General features: G+C 39.4%; 1 long non-coding RNA gene across 1 annotated transcript in view; it reads left to right on the forward strand.

Moving 5' to 3' along the window:
- The window catches only part of LOC137229082 (uncharacterized), a 566,856-nt gene that overhangs the window by 85,458 nt on the left and 456,092 nt on the right, over positions 1-25,306 (forward strand). Inside the window, exon 3 of the long non-coding RNA XR_010945524.1 lies at positions 2,995-3,107. This is a non-coding gene — a long non-coding RNA (uncharacterized lncRNA). The remainder of the gene's footprint in view (positions 1-2,994; positions 3,108-25,306) is intronic.

Consider the following 25,306-nt stretch of genomic DNA (forward strand, 5'->3'; position numbering starts at 1 on the left):
AGAGAGTTGAGGTGAAAGCTATAAATGAGAATGAAAAGAGTTTTGTGCTAAAACTGTTGGACATGGAGGTACAAGCAAGATAACTTAGGGACCCCTCTAAAATAATGTAATGCAATGAAGAGAGAGAGGACTTCTCTTCCAGTTCCAACCATGTCCATGGAGAGTGCTGGAAAAGAGCAGGAGGAACCAGAAGCCACGTGGAATGTGACAAGTTTTGTTCCTTAGCACAGGTGGGATGCCCCCAGGGATTTACCAGTGTTACTTGGACAGAGCTTGATTGATGGTTGTGTCCTGATAAGTTGAGGGGAAAGCCATGAAATCTGGTTTGGCTGATTAATGCAATCTCATTTATTCCCATAGGCTTATGAGGACTGAGCAAAACCTAGCTGCAGATGAAACATTCTGGTTGATAGGGATAAATTCTTTCATTCCTTTCCACAATCAAGTTTAGGATAGTCCTATACTGCCTGGTCTGTAGTGGATGCTCAAAAAATTTCATTGAATGAATTACCGTTACTCACATTTGGTAAACATCAAGAGTGAGCAGGATTGGAGAACAGATCCATGACAAATTCCTGGGGTGAGGAAGCAGTGGATTCTTTCTTATTTGCTATGTCTTACAGAAATAAGTACTTGTGATAAGAAAACACTTATAGATAATGAAATGATTTTGTCACTGTATAAACTTCAGAGAAATCAAGTTATTGCTGAATAGTGCTTTAACTAATTGCTCTTAGTTTACCATTATTCGCTAGCATTGTGCCTTTGGCCAAGTTATGTAACATCTCTGAGCCTTGGTTATTCTGTAAAATTGAGATAATGTTACCTACCTAGTGATTAGGTATCATTACCTAATGATATTGAGAGTATTGAAGTTAATGTATGTGAAGTGCCTAGTACAGTGCCTGGGACATGGCAAGTATTTGGTGATGATGATGATAATGATGATTATTATCATTATTATCATATCTTAGATAATCTCTGACTATGCTAAATAAGCTCCATCTAGGGAATTGCCTCTACTTTTTTCTTTGGTTTTTAGTTGGTTTTCTAAGAATACATATTTAATGTAAACTTCATAACTTTAAAATAAAGCCTTTGGTGTAGACTCTTATAAAAGTTTCTGGAAGTGTAGATATATCCTCTATGTGCAGTAGTTTTGTCTTGTCTATTTATCACTCCCTTAAAGCGAATCAACAGATTAGTAAAACCTCATTTCCTCTTATATCAACTAGGTTGTATTTTCTGCTTTCCAATATCAGCTTTCGCTTGTTTGCATCTCTGTCAGCTAAACCAGTACCTAAAACTAGGGTCTGTTTTGTACTTCTCTTAGTATCTCCTTTGTAAGCTGCCTGAAGAAGGTTTGCTGGAGCTGTGTGAAAGTGCATATTGTTTAGAAGGCAGAACTGTTTTAGTTTGAAGGTAGAGGTGTGTTTTTTCTTCTTGGCAAATTCCTTTTCTTTTGATGAAAGCCAAAACTTGAAGTTAGTGGTGACAGATCAGTGTCCTAATTGCTGTGCTGTTGGAAATAAGGAGAGATGTTTATTGCTAATCAAGTAAATAGCAAACCAAATTTCATCAGTGTAGCAAGATGAGCCTACTCGGTGGGCGGGTCTTATAAAATACGTTTTCTAGTGAGCCTGGGAAAACTTGTGAAGTGGTAATAATAAAAACAGCATATGGTCTTTGCAGGAACTTTGTCATACATAAGCAATGTGCTGTGGGTGTGGTAATGAACATCAGGTGTATTTGGCACATGACTTCTAAACTTGGGGAAGAGGAATTTTGCTTTTTTGCACATACTGGAATGTGCTTTTGCATTTCTGGTATTAAAAAAAATAGCTTAAGAACTACGTTATTATTTTTTTATTCCTTATTTGGAAGCTATACTGGTGAGCATAAGAAAATACTTAACTTCAGATCTTCAAAGGCCTGCTGTAGAGGTTTGGAAAGCATTTGGTTTGGCTTGAAGCAAGTTTGGCTAGTGAAGTGACAGGCACACAAGAAAGAACAACAGGTGAAAAAATGTGGAGTTTCTTTCATCTTTCAAAGGATTTTCTTGATGAATTGAAACAACCATGAAAATAAGCACTGGCCTTTGTGCCCAGTGGCCTAAAAGTACTTAGAGTGGGCCAAATAAGAATCAGGCAGGGGCCTAATGAAAATCAGGCAACAAGCCTAGGCCTAATTAAATATGTGCTCCCTCCCCCCACTTTTTCTTTATTCCCTTTGGCTCAATTTTTAACAAAAAATCTGGTTTTGTGGTAGAGAGATATTTCTCTTCCTTGACTCAGATTGAGTTAGTAACGACTAGCAAAGACAAACAGAGGCATGAGTTATTCAGTAGAACCGTGAAAATCTTTGTTGGCTAAGTAGATTTTCTTGCTGGCCTATTTCTTTTGAAAACTGCTTGTAAAAATTAACTATTATATTTGTGGGCTAAAATAAACAATATCTCTTGAAGTGGTTGAATGTGAGTCAGAGATAAAATTTTTCACTTTGTTTGGGAAAGATACTGCATTTGATTGGAAAGATGTTTTAGAACAGCTTTTAGAGATGTTGATTGAGCTTCCGCAGTTTCCCCAGCTTGTTTAAAGGAGTCTTTGGGATCTATGAGTCATGAATAATTTTCTGATTAAGATCAGAAGACAGCTGTCTCCAGAGAATTCTGCAAAACTTTAAAACATATTTGAACAATGTGAAATTGACATAAGAGTAGAACATTTGCTCCAATGCCCAGTTTATGGCATGGGTACAGAGAGGACCTGGGACTGGATCACAGACTCCCAGGTCCTTAGTCGGGGGAGGGGGGAATTCTTTCTTGCCAGTACCTCCCAAGGAGAAGTTGCTGCTTAGTTTAGCGTTTGAATACAAATAAAAGTTTTATGTAACTCAGGACATAACATACTTAATTTATTATAGCACATTTATAAAGTCCTAGGAGATGCCTGAATTATAATAATTGGTGAGTCTGTTTTGTGTCTTTCTCCAAAGCCTTTGCTTAGGGAGCGACTTTTGAAGTCAATGATGATGCCAGATTTGGAAGAATTCTAGAGGCATGTGTTTGGGGACCAGCGAGGATGAGAATCATATTGGATCTGCAGACGGTAAGACATTACCAATATGTATGTAAAAGGATGACAAGACAGTCAAATCCTATGACAGATCATTCCTTTTAAAGAGAAATATCAATGCAATACTTAGCCACCGTCAAAGAGTAGTCATAAACAGTACCACCAACAAACCGTACAGTTTCAAAAGAAGCCTGGTACCCTGTTTTCCTTTTGAAATGCTTAATGAAAAGCTGCACAAAAAATTTCTGTGGATTTGAGGATTTTGGAATAAGCAAGCAGTAGGAACAGAAGCCCACGTGCTCTGTCTTTACTGGCTTTGTTTTGGTTTCAAGCTTAGCGCAAAATGTTTCTGCCAAGTGAATGTATGTGTGTTCATGGGATGTTTTCTGCTTTGCTTCACTCAGGCCCTGGTTTGTATCAGTCAGACATTGTTTCAGTGTAAGAGAAAACACACCCCTTGAAACAATTAAGGGATCGAAACTTATCATGAGGGCGAATAATAGACTGCAATGTCTATTTAGAATAGGGTTTTAGAAATTAATTACTGGGATAGGTCACAGAATGCTTCACTGTTTTCTAACGATTAAAAACGACAGTTGTGATAATTAGATCATGAGAAATTTGTCAGGGCAATATATTTATCATTTATCACTTTAGAAAGGGGTTGGCAAACTTTTTCTGTAAAGAGCCAGATAATAAATATTTTAGGCTTTGTGCGTTTGTAGTGTGAAAGCAGCCATAGACAGTAAGTAAATGAACACAGTAAGTTCCTGTGTTCCAATAAAACTTTAGGTATTAAGTATTATATTTCATATGATTTTAACATGTTCTTCTGTTGATTTTTTTCCAACAATTTAAAAAATGTAAAAAACATTTTTAGCTCTGGGTTGTATAAAAACAGGCAATGAGCCAAATTTGGCCCAAGGGCTATAGTTTGCTGACTCCTGCTTTAGAAGAAAAGACCCTGTTATTGTTTACACTAAGATGTCTGAGCATTATTTTTAAAAGCTATGCATTTGTTTTTCAATTCACAATTATTTTATAATTCTGGTCTAGTGATTATTGTTTTTAAATGCATTGTTAGGGTTGTTTGAGGACTGCAGTATGAGGGTTAGCTGAGTGGCACGAGATTTGACAAATGAAATTCTGACCGTTCTCATTAGGTTCCAATTCCGTTCATCAGTAAAAGGAACTTGTGTCATTGCCTCACTTGTTGCAATGAATAAATCTGTATAATTTTACAAAAGAACAACTGCATGGATTCTTTTGCAGCCTGAAGACTTGAGTGTTAGGCTCCTCTTTATAAAAGTTTCCATGACAATCTGGCCCGAGAGAATGACAGGTTTGCCCTCATGGAGAATTTCTTATTAAGGAAGCTTTTCTTTCACCAGGAAGCTTTATGGGAACTTAATAGGGGGTCAAACAGAAAGGACCAAATAGGACCCTTTCATAAACCATACCTTATACTCACTCTGGCCTGAAAGAGAGCTTGTTTCCTACTGTGTGTGGTGATGGGGTGATGTTCAGAAGCTGAGAGGTTAGAGAGGACCACCGTGCTACCCTGGGGTCCTTCCTTCCTAGTGGTAACCAGGAGACCCAGACACAAGCATGAGCTATTAATATATGGGCTAAGCCAAGAATTATAGGCCCCTAGCTTTCTCTGTTGAAAGAAAGTATGTGGAGTGGTAAAGTGAGTGGGCTCTAAGCTCAACTCTCTGAGTTTTTTTCCTGGTTCTGCCATTTACTAGTTGTGTGACTTTCACCTCTCTGTGCCTCATTTTCCTCCTCTGAAAAAGGGGCCTGACAATAATAAATAACAACAATGCCAGGGGTTGTTGTGGGGATTAAGTAAGTTAATACTGTTGGCTCTCCTATTTTAGGTTTCCACATCTGCTGAAGTAGGCCAACTGTATGTACTACACCGTTTTTTACAAGGAACTAGAGAATCCACAGATTTTGGTATCTTTAGGGTCCTGGAACTAATCCCCCCATGGATACAAGAGACAACTATCTATGTAATGCATTTTGGAACAGCACCTGGCACATGGTAGTGAAAACTAAATGATAGCTGTTGTGATAATTTTCTTTCTTTTGAGACTTGAAAGTAATGCAACATTTGCAAAGTCTTATTTAAAGGGAGATTCCTTTCCTCAGGCATAATCGCTATGACAATATCATTTAATCTCTTGCTTTTTCTTCCTCATCCATTATCACTCCATCGTCCTACTGATCTATATTTTCCAGCCACCTTAGCCACCCTGTCCTAATACCCATTTTGGATCTTGGCCTTTATTCTCTTCCCACCCACTGCACTTTGTTATAAACTCAGTGATCTCCTGGATCTAAATTGAGGAACACTTGGCTCATTTGTAAGAGGGAAACATAGTTCATCAGGTGTAACCTAATATATTGCCTTGTAGCTGTGGCACAGCCCAGTCTGAATTTGGTTGGAAATCTCTGGGTTTTCCAGGCAGGTTTATAGTATGCTGCTTATACCCTGATAGAGCTGAGATGTTGAGAGGATAGAGCCCAAGGGGGAAAACTGGTAGTGTTCTGAAGGTAGGCTTTATGTCTCAACATTTTTTAGTAGGGTGCCCCAGGGGTTTTGGAGAATGTTCTGTATTCTGAAGACCTTCAGGAAAGACTTTGCGCTTGACTATACATATTGGGCTTGGGTCCCTTTCCTGCCGACTGCTTTCTGGACTGGAAGAGAAGAAGCTTTAAATGTTTCTGTACACTGTTTTAAATCCAGCTAAGGCTTTGTTATCTTTCCTCTTGGCCCTGTGCTCTGGAGCTGTGCAGGAGTGTGGACAGTTGTTGAGGGAAGCTTTTATTTTTGTTAATTATTATCCTGGATTTGGCTATTCCTATTTTCTTGGAATAAAAGTGAGATATTGTTTGGACTACTCAGTTTACAGAGAGTAGGATTTTTATTTTTATTTTCCTAGAGAGGATGCGTTGTGTAAGTTTTGGACAAAAGCAATTCTGAAACATTTTAATATGTTTGTATAAGGAAAGGCCATGTTGTATAAGGTTTACATGAGGTCTATGGCTTTTGCTCTTTTGGATGACTCTAAAAAAGCAGTTCTTAGTCCTATAAGAAACAACGTCTGTGTTAAATTCCTGCTTATCCCTTAAAAACACAATACAGGGGGCTTCCCTGGTGGCACAGTGGTTGAGAGTCCGCCTGCCGATGCAGGGGACACGGGTTCGTGCCCCAGTCGGGGAAGATCCCACATGCCACGGAGCGGCTGGGCCCGTGAGCCATGGCCGCTGAGCCTGCGCGTCCGGAGCCTGTGGCCCGCAACGGGAGAGGCCACAGCAGTGAGGGGCCTGCGTACCGCAAAAAAAAAAAAAAAAAAAAGGGAGAAGTTGAAAACCCTTCAAATTCTAGAAGGCAGAGGGAGAAGAGAGAAAGGAAAGAAGGAAGGAAGAGAGAGAGGGAGGGAGGGAAAAGGGCAAGAACTCAGCATTTGTGTATGGGCTCCATGCATGAAAACTTCCATAGGATGGGTAGAAACATCCAGAAAGGTTTTAGGAGAGCCTGGAATTCCCCTCTCTCCTGAGGGGAGAATGAAAGCCCATAAGAAAAGTTGTGAGGTCAGCATGGCCCTCTGTGATGTGGAAACAGTAGAGCAGGATTGTGAGGAAGAGTCTACGTAGATGGTCCTGAGATAGTATTTCTAGTTGCCCAGGGCCTGTACAAGGCATGTACAGGATCCAGAAGTCCTCGTGAACCAAAGGGAGAAGGCGCAAACATTTGAGAGAACTGGTAGACTAGAATAGGTCCAAAAGCATTCTACCACCTATTAGATAGATGAACATCAGAAAGTCAGGTAATACCAACTATTGCTGAGGGAGTTGGGAAACTATCTTTCCCTGTTAGTGGAGGTCTAACTTGATACAGCTATTCTGGGGAGTTTTCTGGCTTAGAGAAATCTGGTCATATACACTAAGATTCCCACTCCTGAGTATATACTCTAGAGCCACTCTGACATGGGACTATAAGGGAACATGTATGAGTATGTTTATCTGGGAAGACAGAAAGTTGGTGGTAAGTGAAGTATCCATTGCTAGGGGAATGAATTAGTGAATTATAGAATATACATAGGTAGTGGAATTCTACACACCACTCAGAATTAATTATCTAGATGTACATAAAGCAACATGGATAGATCTTAAAAACATATGTTGAATGAAAAAAGAAAAAAATTGTTCTATAGCACTGTTAGATGTATATAAATTAAATACCTACAACATAAACAGTATTACCTATTTCTCAAAGATACAAACATACCTAAATACATTTATGTCTTATAAACATTTGTGTGGATGCCTCTAGCAACAAGGGGAATGGAAGTTATGATGAGAAGTTAAGGGGGAAACAATAAAAATTAATAAAACATGATATAGGCCTTGTGAGGTTAAATGATGGTATATCATGAGCTAAGAGATATAATTAACTCTGAACATTAGATTAAAAAAAAAGCGCTATAGTTTGCATATCTGAATCACAGTGAATGCATATGGTGATATATTGTGATGATTATATTCAGGAGAGGTGGTCCTGCAAGGAGTGACAAGGAGTGACCAGCCTCTGTGGGTAAGCTACACATCCAAATTACATAAACAGAAGATTTCAGGACCAGGACGGAATTTAGTAAATTGCTTGTTATTTAGTTCTCCGATGCCCTGGAAAATGAAGCATTTACCCCCTGAGATTAATTTTTCACTGACTGATCAAACTCAATGTACTATTTATGTTCTCTGTAACAGGAATTTTAAAGTATATAAATTCTTAAGCGAGAGTCTGATATCCAAAAAGACACATTACTTTCATCTGAAGTAATCTGAAGTTCAACTGGGTGAAATACTGCTATAATTTAAGCTCCTTATTTATAAAATATGGATCCAGTTAATCAGATTTATAGTGTGAAGTTGGAGCTCTCTCTGATAACTTAGAGAAGGTGGTCTAATGTTCTTAAAATATTATCCCCTCTGGTCTTCATTATTTACCAGCTCCATGTTGGCTGTCACTACCTTTGTAGATCTCGGTTTCCTCATCTGTAAAATGATTGGACTAGTGCATCACTCCCTAAAAATGCTATGATTTCACAATAACAAAACCAAAAAAGATGATTAAAATCTACTTTCTACTAAATAGAAAGTCCTCCCTGCTGTATTTCCAACAGTCTACCAGGATTGCCTCAGGGTGAAGAGAAGTTGACAAGCACTAACTCCAATGGTAGGTGTGAATGAAATTCTATTTCCACACTGTTATCTTTGGGTCACCCAGTGCGTTTCAGAATCAGGCATTTAAAAAATTCTAGTGAATTATTCTTAAGAGTAGAATTGGAGCAATAGATTTATATGCTGGTGCCTCGGTATAATCCCATTATCAGAATCTGTGATTCTGGATGGTGTTAGAAGTAAAATTATTTCTTTAAGTTTCTTTGGGTGCTTCCAGTATAAATATATCCTGGATGGTTTGCAAGATGGTCTTATAACATAATAATAATAATACCTAATGCATTATACTACATGCACAGACACTGTGGTAAGTGATTTCCAAATATTAACTAAATTCATTTTCACAACAACCCTGTGAGTTAGATACTATTATTATCCCCTTTTATGGAGGAGGAAAATGAAACACAGAGAAGTTAAGTTGCTTAAAATTTTTGGCTAAAAAGTAGAGGAGATGGGATTTGAACCCATGCTGTTTAGCTCGAGTACATGCTTTTAACCCCTAGGCTTACTATCTCTCTAATATGGAGTGAAGTTCCAGTTTACATCAACATTTTTGTATTATACTAGAGATTTTTCTGGACTGTGTGTTCTGAAAAATGTCCCCGTTACTCCATTGATTGTCAGTTCTTGGAGGAAGATAATCAGGAAAAAAAAACCAACCCATCAGCTTGGCTCTCTTACTCTGATTCTTCCTTCAACCCTGCCTCTTACAACAGTATATCAAATATTTATTCAGTTCCTCCTGTGTACCAGATTAAGTGCTTGATTTTTATTAACTTGTTGATTCCTCATGATGCATATGAGGCTTGCGTGATTTTTAGCCCGATCTTACTGATCAGCAAGCTGAGGCTTACGAAACTTACACATTTTGCTCGTGGTCATATGTCAAAAGATTATCCACCGGAGCATGCTGTGAACCATTGCTAAGCCCCTTGTAGGATTGCTTCTTCTTTTTTTTTAAACGACTTTATTGGAGTATAATTGCTTTACAATGCTGTGTTAGTTTCTGATTTATAACAGTGAATAAGCTATACGTATACATATATCTCTATATGCCCTCCCTCTGCGTCTCCCTCCCACCCTCCCTATCCCACCCCTCTAGGTGGTCACAAAGCACCGAGCAGATCTCCCTGTGCCATGAGGCTGCTTCCCACTAGCTATCTATTTTACATTTGGTAGTGTATATATGTACATGCCACTCTCTCACTTCGTCCCAGCTTACCCTTCTTCCTTCCTGCGTTCTCAAGTCCATTCTCTACATCTGCGTCTTTATTCCTGTCCTGTCCCTAGGTTCTTCAGAACCTTTTTTTTTTTTTTTTAGATTCCATATATATGTGTTAGCATACAGTATTTGTTTTTCTCTTTCTGACTTACTTCACTCTGTATGACAGGCTAGAGGTCCATCCACCTTACTACAAATAACTCAATTTCATTTCTTTCTATGGCTGAGTAATATTCCATTGTATATATGTGCCACATCTTCTTTATCCATTCATCTGTCGAGGGACACTTAGGTTGCTTCCATGTCCTGGCTATTGTAAATAGTGCTGCAATGAACATTGTTGTACATGACTCTTTTATTTTTATTTTTTTGTGGTACGCGGGCCTCTCACTGTTGTGGCCTCTCCCGTTGCGGAGCACAGGCTCCAGACGAGCAGGCTCAGCGGCCATGGCTCACGGGCCTAGCCGCTCCGCGGCATGTGGGATCTTCCCGGACCGGGGCACGAACCCGTGTCCCCTGCATCGGCAGGCGGACTCTCAACCACTGCGCCACCAGAGAAGCCCCATGACTCTTTTTGAATTAAGGTTTTCTCAGGGTATATGCCCAGTAGTGGGATTGTTGGGTCGTATGGTAGTTCTATTTTTAGTTTTTTAAGGAACCTCCATACTGTTCTCCATAGTGGCTGTATCAATTTACATTCCCACCAACAGTGCAAGAGGGTTCACTTTTCCCCACACCCTCTCCAGCATTTACTGTTTGTAGATTTTTTGATGATGGCCATTCTGACCAGTGTGAGGTGATACCTCACTGTAGTTTTGATTTGCATTTCTCTAATGATTAGTGATGTTGAACATTCTTTCATGTGTTTGGTGGCAATCTGTTTATCTTCTTTGGAGAAATGTCTATTTAGGTCCTCTGCCCATTTTTGGATTGGGTTGTTTGTTTTTTTGATATTGAGCTGCATGAGCTGCTTGTAGATTTTGGAGATTAATCCTTTGTCAGTTGCTTCATTGGCAAATGTTTTCTCCCATTCTGAGGGTTGTCTTTTCATCTTGTTTATGGTTTCCTTTGCTGTGCAGAAGCTTTTAAGTTTCATTAGGTCCCATTTGTTTATTTTTGTTTTTATTTCCATTTCTCCAGGAGGTGGGTCAAAAAGGATCTTGCTGTGATTTAAGTCATAGAGTGTTCTGTCTATGTTTTCCTCTAAGAGTTTTATAGTGTCTGGCCTTACATTTAGGTTTTTAATCCATTTTGAGTTTATTTTTTTTTTTTTTATTTTTTTTTGCGGTACGCGGGCCTCTCACTGCTGCGGCCTCTCCCGTTGCGGAGCACAGGCTCCGGACGCGCAGGCCCAGCGACCATGGCTCACGGGCCTAGCCGCTCCGCGGCATGTGGGATCTTCGCGGACCAGGGCACGAACCCGCGTCCCCTGCATCGGCAGGCGGACTCTCAACCACTGTGCCACCAGGGAAGCCCTTTGAGTTTATTTTTATATGCTGTTAGGATGTGTTCTAATTTCATTCTTTTACATGTAGCTGTCCAGTTTTCCCAGCACCACTTATTGAAAAAGTGGTCTTTTCTCCATTGTATATTCTTGCCTCCTTTATCAAAGATAAGGTGACCATATGTGCGTGAGTGTATCTCAGCTTTGTATCCTGTTCCTTTGATCTATATTTCTGTTTTTGTGCCAGTACCATACAGTCTTGATTATTGTAGCTTTGTAGTATAGTCTGAAGTCAGGGAGCCTGATTCCTCCAGCTCTGTTTTTCTTTCTCAAGATTGCTTTGGCTATTCGGTGTCTTTTGTGTTTCCATTCAAATTGTGAATTTTTTTGTACTAGTTCTGTGAAAAATGCCATTGGTAGTTTGCTAGGGATTGCATTGAATCTGTAGATTGCTTTGGGTAGTAGAGTCATTTTCATAGTGTTGATTCTTCTAATCCAAGAAAATGGTATATCTCTCTATCTATTTGTATCATCTTTAATTTCTTTCATCAGTGTCTTATAGTTTTCTGCATACAGGTCTTTTTTCTCCTTAGGTAGGTTTATTCTGAGATATTTTATTCTTTTTGTTGCAATGGTAAATAGGAGTGTTTCCTTAATTTCTCTTTCAGATTTTTCATCATTAGTGTATAGAATGAAAGAGATTTCTTTGCATTAATTTTGTATCCTGCTACTCTACCAAATTCATTGATTAGCTCTAGTAGTTTTCTGGTAGCATCTTTAGGATTCTCTATGTATAGTATCATGTCATCTGCTTTACTCTATCAGTAACAGCTTTACTTCTTCTTTTCTGATTTGGATTCCTTTTATTTGTTTTTCTTCTCTGATTGCTGTGGCTAAAACTTCCAGAACTATGTTGAATAATAGTGGTGAGAGTGGGCAACCTTGTCTTGTTCCTGATCTTAGAGGGAATGGTTTCAGTTTTTCACCATTGAGAATGAGGTTGGCTGTGGATTTGTCATAATGGCTTTTATTATGTTGAGGTAGGTTCCCTCTATGCCTGCTTTCTGGAGAGTGTTATCATAAATGGGTGATGAATTTTGTGGAAAGCTTTTTCTGCATCTGTTTAGATTATCATATGGTTTATATCCTTCAGTTTGTTAATATGGTGTATCACATTGATTAATTTGCATATATTGAAGAATTCTTTTATTCCTGGGATAAACCCCACTTGATCATAGTGTATGATCCTTTTACTGTGCTGCTGGATTCTGTTTGCTAGTATTTTGCTGAGGATTTTTGCATCTATGTTCATCAGTGATATTGGCCTATAGTTTTCTTTTTTTGTGACGTCTTTGTCTGGTTTTTGTATCAGGGTGATGGTGACCTCGTAGAATGAGTTTGGGAGTGTTCCTCCCTCTGGTATATTTTGTAAGAGTTTGAGAAGGATGTGTTTTAGTTCTTCTCAAAATGTATGATAGAATTTGCCTGTGAAGCCATCTGGTCCTGGGCTTTTGTTTGTTGGAAGACTTTTAATCACAGTTTCAATTTCAGTGCTTGTGATTGGTCTGTTTATATTTTCTATTTCTTCCTGGTTCAGTCTCAGGAGGTTGTGCTTTTCTAAAAATGTGTCCATTTCTTCCAGGTTGTCCATTTTATTGGCAAATATTCGCTTGTAGTAATCTCTCATGATCCTTTGTATTTCTGCAGTGTCAGTTGTTACTTCTATTTCATTTCTAATTCTGTTGATTTGACTCTTCTCCTTTTTTTCTTCTTTTTTCAAAATTCAAAAGGTTTATTACTCATCTATTAATTCTATTACACTTATTTATTCAGTTTTATTGTTTTAAAATATATCAAAATAAAAAGAGAAATTTATACCTATCTTATCTATGTATGGAAGAACAGCTGGTACCCAAGGTGGCACCAACAATCCTAGCAGCTCTTACTTTACATATCCGTAGTAGTCAGCAATTTCCATTTCTTTTTCCCTCTCAATGAAAATGCAGTTTCCCCAAAGAGTTGTATTTGGCAGCATTCTCACGTTCTTGTTGAGCCCGCTTCTTCATGGCCTCCCGCTCTGCCCTCTGCTCTTGTTTGATGGGCTTTGACAGTACTGGCTCAGAAACATTGGGTTCCCTCCATGGAATTCATTGCTTGCTGAAGTCTTGGAATAGAAATGGGGTTTGGAGCTTGGGTGCAGACTGGTGCTTAGTCACAGCAGGGGGAACAGGCTCCCGCTGGAGAGAAGTGCAAGATGAAATTTTGTAGGGTGCAGGCCTAGGTGCAGCAGACTGAGGGACACTAGGCTGGGTATGGTCAGTCCAACCCGGTTGGGTTGTGTTGGTCACAGCTGGCTGAGCTGGTTTGGCAGGACCTGGCAAAGAGGCAGGAACTGGCTGGGATGAACTGACTGCAGCGGGTTGAGCTGAGTTAGTACAACCGGGCTGAGCACGGTCAGCCACAGCAGGCCGATGTGAGGCCAGAGACTGTGGCCTCCGAGGAGCAGGTCGAGCTCTCCCTTTTTTTCTTGATGAGTCTGGCTAATGGTTTATCATTTTTGTTTATCTTCTCGAAGAACCAGCTTTTAGTTTTATTGATCTTTGCTATTGTTTCCTTCATTTCTTTTTCACTTATTTCTGAGCTGATCTTCATGATTTCTTTCCTTCTGCTAACTTCGGGGTTTTCTTGTTCTTCTATCCCTAAGTGCTTTAGGTGTAAGGTTAAGTTGTTTATTTGAGATGTGTCTTGTTTCTTGAGGTAGGATTGTATTGCTGTAAACTTCCCTCTTAGAACTGCTTTTGCTGCATCCCATAGGTTTTGGGCCATCATGTTTTCATTGTCATTTGTTTCTAGGTATTGTTTGATTTCCTCTTTGATCCCTTGGTTATTTAGTAGCATATTGTTTAGCCTCCATGTGTTTGTATTTTTTTACAGTTTTTTTCCTTTACTTGATATCTAGTTGCATAGTGTTGTGATTAGAAAAGATACTTAATACGATTTCAATTTTACCAAGGCTTGATTTGTGACCCAAGATATGATCTATCCTGGAGAATGTTCCATGAGCACTTGAGAAGTTAGTGTATTCTGTGTTTTGGATGGAATGTCCTATAAATATCAATTAAATCCATCTCGTTTAATATATCATTTAAATCTTGTGTTTCCTTATTTATTTTCATTTTGGTTGTTCTGTCCATTGGTGAAAGTGGGGTGTTAAAGTCCCCTACTATTACTGTATTACTGTTGATTTCCCCTTTACGGCTGTTAGCATTTGCCTTATGTATTGAGGTGCTCCTATGTTGGGTGCATAAATATTTACAATTGTTATATGTTCTTCTTCGATCGATCCCTTGATCATTATGTAGTGTCCTTCTTTGTCTCTTGTAATAGTCTTTATTTTAAAGTCTGTTTTGTCTGATCTGAGAATTGCTACACCAGCTTTCTTTTGATTTCCATTGGCATGGAATATCTCTTTCCATCCCCTCACTTTCAGTCTGTATGTGTCCATAGGTCTGAAGTGGGTCTCTTGTAGACAGCATATATACGGGTCTTGTTTTTGTATCCATTCAGCCAGTCTGTGTCTTTTAGTTGGAGCATCTAATCCATTACATTTAAGGTAATTATCGATAAGTATGTTCCTATTACTGTTTTCTTAATTGTTTTGGTTTTTTTATTGTAGGTCTTTTCCTTCTCTTATGTTTCCTGCTTAGAGAAGTTCCTTTAGCATTTGTTGTAATGCTGGTTTGGTGGTGCTGAATTCTCTTAACTTTCTTGTCTGTAAAGGTTTTAATTTCTCCATCGAATGTGAATGAGATCCTTGCTAGGTAGAGTAATCTTGGTTGTAGGTTTTTCCCTTTCATCACTTTGAATATGTTCTGCCACTCCCTTCTGTCTTGCAGAATTTCTGCTGAAAGATCAGCTGTTAACGTTATGGGGATTCCCTTGTATGTTATTTGTTGTTTTTCCCTTGCTGCTATTAATATTTTTTCTTTGTATTTAATTTTTGATAGTTTGATTAATATGTGTCTTGGCATGTTTCTCCTTGGATTTATCCTGTATGGGACTCTCTGTGCTTCCTGGACTTGATTGACTATTTCCTCTCCCATGTTAGGGAAGTTTTCAACTATAATCTCTTCAAATATTTTCTCAGTCCCTTTCTTTTTCTCTTCTTATGGGACGCCTATAATTCGAATGTTGGTGCATTTAATGTTGTCCGAGTGGTCTCTGAGACTGTCCTCAATACTTTTCATTCTTTTTTCTTTATCCTGCTGTGTGATAGTTATTTCCACTGTTTTATCTTCCAGGTCACTTATCCGTTCTTCTGTGTCAGTTTTTCTGCTATTGATTCCTTCTAAAGAATTTTTCGTTTCATTTATTGTGTTGTTCATCATTGTTTGTTTGCTCTTCAGTTCTTCCAGGTCCTTGTTAAACATTTCTTGTATTTTCTCCATTCTATTTCCAAGATTTTAGATCATCTTTACTATCATTACTCTGAATTCTTTTTCATGTATACTGCCTATTTCCTCTTCATTTGTTTGGTCTGGTGGGTTTTTGTCTTGTGCCTTCACCTGCTGCGTATTTCTCTGTCTTGTCACTTTGCTTAACTGTGTTTGGGGTCTCCTTTTCACAGCTGCATGTTCACAGTTCCCGTTGTTTTTGGTGTCTGCCCCCAGTGGGTAAGGTTGCTTCAGTGGGTTGTGTAGGCTTCCTGGTGGAGGGGACTGGTGCCTGTGTTTTGGTGGGTGGCTCTGGATCTTGTCTTTCTGGTGTGCAGGGCTGTGTCCAGTGGTGTGTTTTGGGGTGTCTGTGAACTTAGTATAATTTTAGGCAGCCTCTCTGCTAAGGGGTGGGGTTGTGTTCCTGTCTTGGTAGTTGTGTGACATGGGGCATCCAACACTGGATCTTGTCTGGCCATTGGGTGGGGCTGGGACTAAGCGTTGAGACAGATATCCCTGAGAGAGCTCTCAGTGATTGATATTACATGGGGCCAGGAGGTCTCTGGTGGTCCAGTGTCCTGAACTGGACTCTCCCACCTCAGAGGCTTAGACCTGACACCAGGCTGGAGTACCAAGACCCTGTCAGCCACACGGAAGAAGAAAAGGGAGAAAAACAGAAAGAAAAAAAGATAATTAAAAAATAAAATAAAATAGTTAAAAAAATTATTAAAATAAAAAAGTAATAAAAAAAGAAGAGAGCAATGAAACCAATAAACCAATAAATGAAACAACGAAACAATAGACAAATCCACCAATGATAACAAGCGCTGAAAACTAAACTAAGATAAACATGTAAATCAGAAACTAGTCAGTCCCTAGTTTCATACAGCATACAGTCACATACAGCAAACCCCAAGTCTACAGTTGCTCCCAAATTCTACTGCCTCAATTTTGGGATGATTCGTTGTCTATTCAGGTATTCCACAGATGCAGGGTACATCAAGTTGATTGTGGAGATTTAATCTGCTGCTCCTGAGGCTGCTGGGAGAGATTCCCCTTTCTCTTCTTTATTCGCACAGCTCCTGGGGTTCAGCTTTGGATTTGGCCCCACCTCTGCGTGTAGGTCGCCTGAGGGCATCTGTTCTTCGCTCAGACAGGACGGGGTTAAAGGAGCAGCTGATTAGGGGGCTCTGGCTCACTCAGGCCAGGGAGAGGGAGGGGTATGGAATGCAGGGGGAGCCTGTGGCGGCAAAGGCCGGTGTGACATTGCAACAGCCTGAGACGTGCCGTGTGTTTTCCCGGGGAAGTTGTCCCTGGTTCACGGGACCCTGGCACTGGCGGGCTGCACAGCCTCCCAGGAGGAGAGGTGTGGATAGTGACCTGTTCTTGCACAGAGGATTCTTGGTGGCTGCAGAAAAGCGTTAGCGTTTCATGCCCGTCTCTGGGGTCCACGCTGATAGCCACGGCTCACGCCCGTATCTGAAATTCATTTAGGCTGTGCTCTTAATCCCCTCTCCTCACTCACCCCGAAATAATGGTCTCTTTCCTCTTAGGCAGCTCCAGACGTTTTTCCGGACTCCCTCCTGACTAGCTGTGGCGCACTAGACCCCTTCAGGCTGTGTTCAGGCAGCCAACCCCATTCCTCTCCCTGGGGTCTGACCTCCGAAGCCCGAGCCTCAGCTACCAGCCCCCACCCGTCCCGGCGGGTGAGCAGACAAGCCTCTCGGGCTGGTGAGTGCTGGTCGGCACCGATCCTCTGTGCAGGAATCTCTTCGCTTTGCTCTCTGCACCCCTGTTGCTGCGCTCTCCTCCGTGGCTCCGAAGCTTCCCACCTCCTCTGCCTGCAGTCTCTGCCCATGAAGGGGCTTCTAGTGTGTGGAAACTTTTCCTCCTTCACAGCTCCCTCCCAGAGGTGCAGGTCCTGTCCCTATTCTTCTGTCTCTGTTTTTTCTTTTTTCTTTTGCCCTACCCAGGTACGTGGGGAGTTTCTTGCCTTTTGGGGAAGTCTGAGGTCTTCTGCCAGCACTCAGTAGGTGTTCTGTAGGAGTTGTTCCACATGTAGGTGTATTTCTGATATGTATTTGTGGGGAGGAAGGTGATCTCCGCGTCTTACTCCTCTGCCATCTTGAAGGTCCTTGTATGATTGCTTCTAAGGATACTTAGCATTTGTGGGCATGGGTTTCTCATCCCTAGAGTAAGAGAGTTATTCGGATGTCTTCTAATGTAATGTTCATCTTTACTTCTTTATGAGTCCATTAATCATATGGGTCATGTCTCCTCACTTAGTACTGGCTAAAGTAGAATTTCAAACCAGGCTCAAAAACTGGCACCTTTTTCTCTCATTGGCTTTGGCAAATCATGAGCATATGAAGCAACAAAACAGAATAATACACAGAAATCTATATTTTTATTCCTTTCCTAGAAACTATTTTAAATCAAGCACTGTTATTATTTATATTATGCAGTCTTTCCCTTCATTAATAAAGCATTTTTTTAAATAATAAAAATTTATTTAGAACGACAATATTCTGTGTTAGAGGAGGAATTGCTGTGTTCAATTGGATGAAGTTGTTCTGGTATTCACATCTTTAAAAACATCTTCCAAAACTTGACCCTGAATTTTGAAAGCCCTTGAAGCAAACTCTCTTAGTAAAAACTAGCAGGAGAAGGACTGAGGTAGAAAAGAGGTCATGACTAATTGCCTGGGAATGTTTCCTCACGCTTAAAAAGAGGTGGAAGAGTGGGGTGAGGAAGTGGGGTGGTGTGACCTTTTGATCCTAGATGTCTTGCTTATATTTCCTTATCACGAATCTTTTTGCTAAAAGTGAAGTGTTGGTAAAGTGGCTTTAGTCTGCCAGAGAGCCTCTTGGCCTTGGTCCAAACCTAACTGAAATATTATCAGAAATACATTCTTTACCATGTATAGCACTTGCAAGTTCTTCTAATGAGGTCCACACCTGGTAGCCAATTAGGCAGGATAATCCAGTGCCTTGGGCAGGGAAGAGAATGCCTTCTCACGTAGGGGTTATCCATGTAGGGGTTATCCACCAAATGTGGCTTTGCGTGGCATGTCCAGGGGATGATGCCAAAGTGCTGTTTTGTGGGACAGAAATAAGTAGCATTATATATTTGTGAGGCTCAAAAAAGCATCTAGTTTTTATACTCTTATTTGAGAAAAAAATGACTTAAAGCTTATTTTATTCTAGGATAAAACTAAAAAGAAACCTTGATGGAGTATGCCTCTGGAAGGAGGCTGCACATGGCAAGTTTAAGGAAGATGACATGATGGGTGGTTAATAGGACAAAAAGAAAGGGTTGGTGACAGACTCGGGGAGATAACAAGCTCATGACACACAACAAGCTCACAATATACACACATTCATAGAATGTCTAGAATCAGTGTGCCAAAATACGTAAGGGTCCAAAATATACTCTAAAACTTCAGATATTCTATGCCTTTTATTTATATAGTGCTTATTTTTAAGGAACTCCAAGAGTTTTATTTATAATTTAGATTAGTCTAATTTTGCCCTTGGAGTCTTAAAAGCCTCATGCTTCTTTTAGGCAGGCAGTAGACTCCTCCAATTCCTGGCACCATTTCATGTTAGGAAACCAAGTTCCACTCGACGTTTCCTGGAGATAGCCTTGATTCATGGCAAAATTAGATCTGTTCTCCTGAGTCATCAACAGTCAAAACTTAAAAGGCATGTGGTAGAACCTGCCTCTGCCCAGAACATTTTGAAATTCCATGGGCAGCCAGTGAGCCTGCAAAACCGTTACCAAGTTTGCTTCACTGTCATTCTTTGGGGACAATGGAGCTGCATTCTCAAGGGTGCCTTTCTTGTGCTCACTGGGTTCCCTGGCAGCTAATACAAGAGCACATTGCAAATTGGCAAGAGGCATACATCTTATTCCTAGAAAAAGACTCAATACTAGCTTGTATATCCAGACATTTCAGAGCTGCTAGAGCTTATAGGGGAGGAAAAAAAATTTGTCCTTCTCTCAAAGTCAGTCTGCATTATAGGAGAACCAACTGGAAATCTATCATTGGCATGGATCTGTCCTGACTGGATTTGACACGGATGTACCTAAGTGGAATTCTAAAGTCTTGGTCATTTTTGAAGACCATTCTGCTTCCTTCTTGTGCCTCTCTAAAGTGTAAACAGTGCTGATGAATCTATGTGTTACATCTTGTGAGTCATATATTTGCATTTTAACAGAGGTGTCCAGTCCTTAACCCGAAGGACTGAATCTTAGGGTGGGAATTTCAGCTACTGTGGCAGACCGGGGGGAAGAAATTCTGGGAATGAGTGTGCTTAGTGGAAAGGCTTAAATCAACCCAAGAGGATGGATAAGTATAATTTATCTTGTGCCATCACTTGCCAGAGTTATTTCTGGGAGCCCCTCTGATGTGGATTCCGTAGAACTCTGTGAATCAGAAGGAATGCAGTGAATGACCTCAGCTCCAAAGGGGGCTGCCTACCTCCATCTGTGCCAGGATCTGGACGACAGGGAGTAAAATATAGACCCTAGTCCTTGGGTATTGTGCCCTCCTGGAAGATCTGGCCTTCCAGAAGGGAGGAACCCAGATGGAAAATGACCTGAAGTACATACCATTGAAGTGCCACATGGGAGGGAGAATAGTAGGTTTGTGGAAAGGGAGAAGACCATCCATTCTCTTACTCCTGTCGTGGAAGAGCCTGCAGAATATAGGAAAAGGTGCTCATTTATCCTAGACGTCACTCTGCCACCATCTGGGTGAGTGGCCTTGCTGTATTCCAGTCAGCAGCTAAATTATCCAGTTGCTTTCTCGAAGCCTGCTCAAAACCAGACATTTCCTTGGAGCAACATTGGCAATTTATTTTACTGTCTTAAGTTACTTCTGCTTTGAAAGCAACTTAAACCAAATAATTTTGGAGATGATATATGGAAAAGAACTTTAAGACCTTAGTTTACCATTTATTCATGTCTGGTATAGATCTAGAACCACTTTTGGGGGGAAACCTTGGCTCTGACTGCAGGTGCTATGAGGCCTCTGCAGAATGGCTGAGTTAATGTGCCATTCAGGCAGGAGTCAGGATTAAGATCTTAAATTAGGACATTAAATAGTCAAATTGACTATTCAATGCTTTTTTTCTAATTATAAAGTAATTTACACAAATTATAGAAAATATAGGAAAATAATAAAAATCACTTATAGTTCTGTGTTTCAGAGATACGGCTGTTAAAATTTTGGAGTACTTCCTCCCATTCTAAACTATATGAATTAGTAACTTACTTTACAAGGTAGGGAACACGCCATATATATATATATATATATATATATTTAAAATTTCTGTTTCTTTTACTTATTACTAAATCAGGAATGTTTTCTTATGTTATTAAATATTGTTTGAAATCACGCTATTTACTGGTTGCGTACTATTTCATTGTAAGAATATATTATAATTTATTTACATGATCCTTTACGGTGATGGCTCAAATTACCTTGATCTCTCAGGCACCTTTCTTCTGCTCATGTGCCCTTAACTTTTATGAGAGATGCTATTAATAACATAGGCCTGTTATGATGGTTCATTTTATGTGTCAGGTTGGCTAGGCTATGGTGCCCGGTTGTTTGGTCAAACACTAGTCTAGCTGTTGCTGTGAAGGTAATTTGTAGATGTGATTAACATTTACAACAGTTGACTGTAAGTAAAGGAGATTATCCTGGGTAGTGTATGTGGGCTCATCCAATTAGTTGAAAGCTTTATGAGCAAAAACTAAGGTTTCCTGAAAAAAAAAAAAAGAAAAAGAAATCTGCCCCAAGATTGTAACAGAAATTCCGCCTTGAGTTTCCAGCCTGCTGGCCTGCCTTACAGATTTCAGATGTGCGAGCCTCCATAATCCCATGAGCCAATCCTTGAAATACATCTTCAGATCTGTTTTTCCAGAGAACCCCAACTGACATACCTGTAAAACCTGTTATCACATTTGCCTTGAGAATGTCCTCAAAGACCTTGCCTATCACATAAATTAGAACGCCTGCAAGAAATCTCACATAAAATTTTCTTAAAAATTAGTAGTAGGAAAATACCTGCTTCCACTGAATACTAGTATGTTTCCTATTCTCTGTTAGTGAGAAGCACACCACTATCCTACTCTTCTTTGGGTTTAGTTGGGAAGAAGCATGGAGCTCAGCCATGGTGGGTCAATTTATATTCTTTCTTCTAGGTCACAACTTAGCACCTCACTTAAATTTTCCTCTATCCTTTTCTTTACTCGTATCTGTAAGCTGTCTTAATTCTCTGTGGAAAAGGATAAGATGTAAAGAGCCAAGGTCCACCCTCTGTTTTTCTTCCTTTGATTTTAGGGTGAATGTTTTCCCTCCCTCTCTGGCTGAATAGAAATTATATTTACTTTTGCCCTTTTCCTAAAGACTTGAGAAAAACCATTAAACAAAATCTGTTTTCTTTTCTCCAGTCTGTACTGCAGTAATGGCTTCCCACTGAGTTACAGCCAGCAGGGCCCCACCACCTTGGGCAGGATCATTGGATCAGCTCTCAGGTGTTTGAAGTTGGCTAAGCCTGGTCAGTGGATGAGCCTAGAGACGAGAAGGCAGGATATTGGGTAGGCTTAGTTTACTCAATTATTTGTGTGTATTAAAAAGCTTTGCTCAAGAATTTTTTTCCAATATAATCCCCATTATTTCAGTTTGAAGGCCTGTTTCAACAGAAGTCATTCTGTTGTCAGTATCAAATTTTTCTGCATAGTAATCTGGCTCAATCATGGCCATCGGCAGTTTAATAAGATTCAGATGGCATACAACCCATATGAAAGATATGAAAACCTTAGACATGCATTAATAGCTCCTGGTCCTGGCACCACAAAATATCACCAAACCCCAGGTCTGCTTTTTGCTTCCAGTAGATGCTTTTGATTTACAGGTACATTAAAATTACATAGGAAATATAAATATCCAAAGTAAAAGGCATGTGAAAGAGACTGTTTTACCTGTCCAGGAATATTTTATACTTTGGTGAGAAGATGATGTGGCAGCCTGGCACATTTGGAATTCCAAGGGAAAGAGAGCCAGATAGCCCTTAAAGAAAGATATATCGAATAGAGTCATCTCCAATGATTAATGAATATGGTTAGTACAGTATATCAGGAAACAGAATACTCTCATTTTTTTCTTCTGAGAGTACAAAGTATAGAGGAATCTAATGTTCTTTGTAAAAATATTTTTGTATTTATTGTTTAGTCTCCCAAATGGCTATTCTCCCAAAAGGCAAAGATAGTTTGAGTCCCAGAATTTGGATTTAACCTTAGAGTTTCTCTAAATACCATTTGTCTGATGTTTCTTTAATATGGAGATTAAATGCAAACATGAAATTAGCTTCCTTGAAACATTCACTTTGAACTTTGCTTTTCTGCTACTGAGGAGATGATCTTTTGAACGGATGCCCTGCCACATCGACAGTGCGTTCAGAGCTTGGATGTGGGCCAGCCTTGCTTAGCCGTTTTTCCTTATTTAGCTCGCTCAATATTATTGGCAGGTTGCTTCCACCAAAACCCCTATTTTCTAAAGGATTTTTGACAACTTCAAGTAGGTTCAGTATCTTTCATGGGAACTTGTGCTAACCGGGCAGAAAGACTGACGTGCCAATTACAGCAGCAGCAGAAGCTGAGTGGCTTTTGTTTTATTAGAAATATAATCCAATCCTGTGCAGGCCAATATATAGAGCCTATGATGTAATTTTTAAAGTAATACACACCAAAAAACTATTTAAATTACATAGTGTTCCTTTTCTGAATGGTCTTGGAGGACCTTTTTAGATAATTTCAAAATTCTTTAATTAGTTTTATAATGGTGATTAGCATTATTATCCTCCCTTTAGAAAGGAGAATTTACTGTTATGATGAGCAAGGTTCTTTCCCTCTATTTTGGCAAGTATATGAAAGTGATTGAATCAGCACCATTCTTTTCTTAACTTCTGGGAACTCAGGATGATTGGTGGGGTAACCCTTTAAGTTAAACTATCTATTTGAAGCATTCACTAAAATGCGAAGGCTGAAAAATCCACAGTTCTTAATTTGTCGTTTTGGTAGCATTGCTCACTGATGAACAAAGAATTATTTGCTAATGAGGAATATTGATTCTTATGTGTTTTAATGCAGAATTTTTTTTTTTTTTAAAGCTTGGCAGAGATTGGGAACGCTACTGACTAGACATAGGAAATGTTCTTCCATTAACACTTCACAAATACATTTTATGATGATCCTGGCCTTATAAGGAAAGCTTTATGAATTCAGTAAGGGCCCATATACAACATTTTTGGATGTTATACGTAGTATGAGTAGTTCTCTTTTTAAGTAAACACAGCATGCAATACAATAAGCCTAATAAAGCAAGGAATTATATATATATATATAAAATTCATTTTATATATTCTCCATCCTCAAAATTAAAGTGCTGTGTATTAAACTGTGCGGAGTGAAAGTATTGCCCAGCCTTATTAGGCAATGAAGGGAGGGCAATGCCATAATGATAGAAGCAGTGGGTGTAAAATTGGGGATTATGGGAAATTCTGTGGTTCAGGGAGGAAAATGGGTAGCTAATAGCAAACAAAAGATACTTAGGTTGCTGCTGCACAGGAAATATAAACTGTTAAGAGACAATTAGAATCATCAGTGTTCAATCGTTTGATTTCAATGATCAACATTTTAATGGCCTTAGACAAAATTTTCAGGCCAGCATATTATGTGTTTTACTTCCCATCATTTATAATAGAGAATGATGGGAAATTAGTAAGACAGTAATTTTATAGGTGACTTTATTAAAAAATTAATTTTTCCATCAAGTAAGATATACACACAGTCTTTGGAAATACCCATTTAAGTATCAGATTAAAAAAAATTTATTGAAGTATAGTTGATATACAATGTTGTGTTAATTTCTGCTGTACAGCAAATTGATCCCTATGCATATATAAATTCTTTTTCATGTTCTTTTTCATTATGGTTTATCGTAGGATACTGAATATAGTTTCCTGTGCTATACAGTAGGACCTTGTGCTTTATCCATCCTATATGTAATAGTTTGCATCTGCTAATCCCAAACTCCCAATCCTTCCCTCCGTCACCCCCCCTTGGCAACCACAAGTCTGTTCTCTATATCTGTGAGTCTGTTTCTGTTTCATAGATATGTTTATTTGTGTTATATTTGAGATTCCACATATAAGTGATATTATATTGTATTTGTCTTTCTCTTTCTGACTTAACTTTGCTTAGTATGATAATCTCTAGTTCCATCCATGTTGCTGCAAATGGCATGATTTCATTCTTTTCTTATGGCTGAGTAATATTCCATATTATCCATTCATATATATATGTGTGTATATATATATATATATATATATACATATATATATGAATGGATAAAGAAGATATCTTCTTTATCCATTCATCTGTCGATGGACATTTAGGTTGTTTCCATATCTTGGCAATTGTAAATTGTGCTGCTATGAACATTGGGGTGCATGTATCTTTTCAAATTAGAGTTTTATCCAGATATATGCCCAGGAGTCAGATTGCTGGATCATATGGCAACTCTATTTTTAGTTTTTTTTTTTTTTTTTGCAGTACGTGGGCCTCTCACCATCGTGGCCTCTCCTGTTGCAGAGCACAGGCTCCTGACGCGCAGGCTCAGTGGCCATGGCTCACGGGCCCAGCCACTCCGGGGCATGTGGGATCTTCCCAGACTGGGGCACGAACCCGTGTCCCCTGCATCGGCAGGCGGACTCTCAACCACTGCGCCACCAGGGAAGCCCTATATTTAGTTTTTTAAAGAACCTCTATACTGTTTTCTATAGTGGCTACACCAATTTACATTCCCACCAAC

The sequence above is a fragment of the Pseudorca crassidens genome, chromosome 8, assembly GCF_039906515.1.
Source record: "Pseudorca crassidens isolate mPseCra1 chromosome 8, mPseCra1.hap1, whole genome shotgun sequence".
NCBI classification, from domain to species: domain Eukaryota; kingdom Metazoa; phylum Chordata; class Mammalia; order Artiodactyla; family Delphinidae; genus Pseudorca; species Pseudorca crassidens.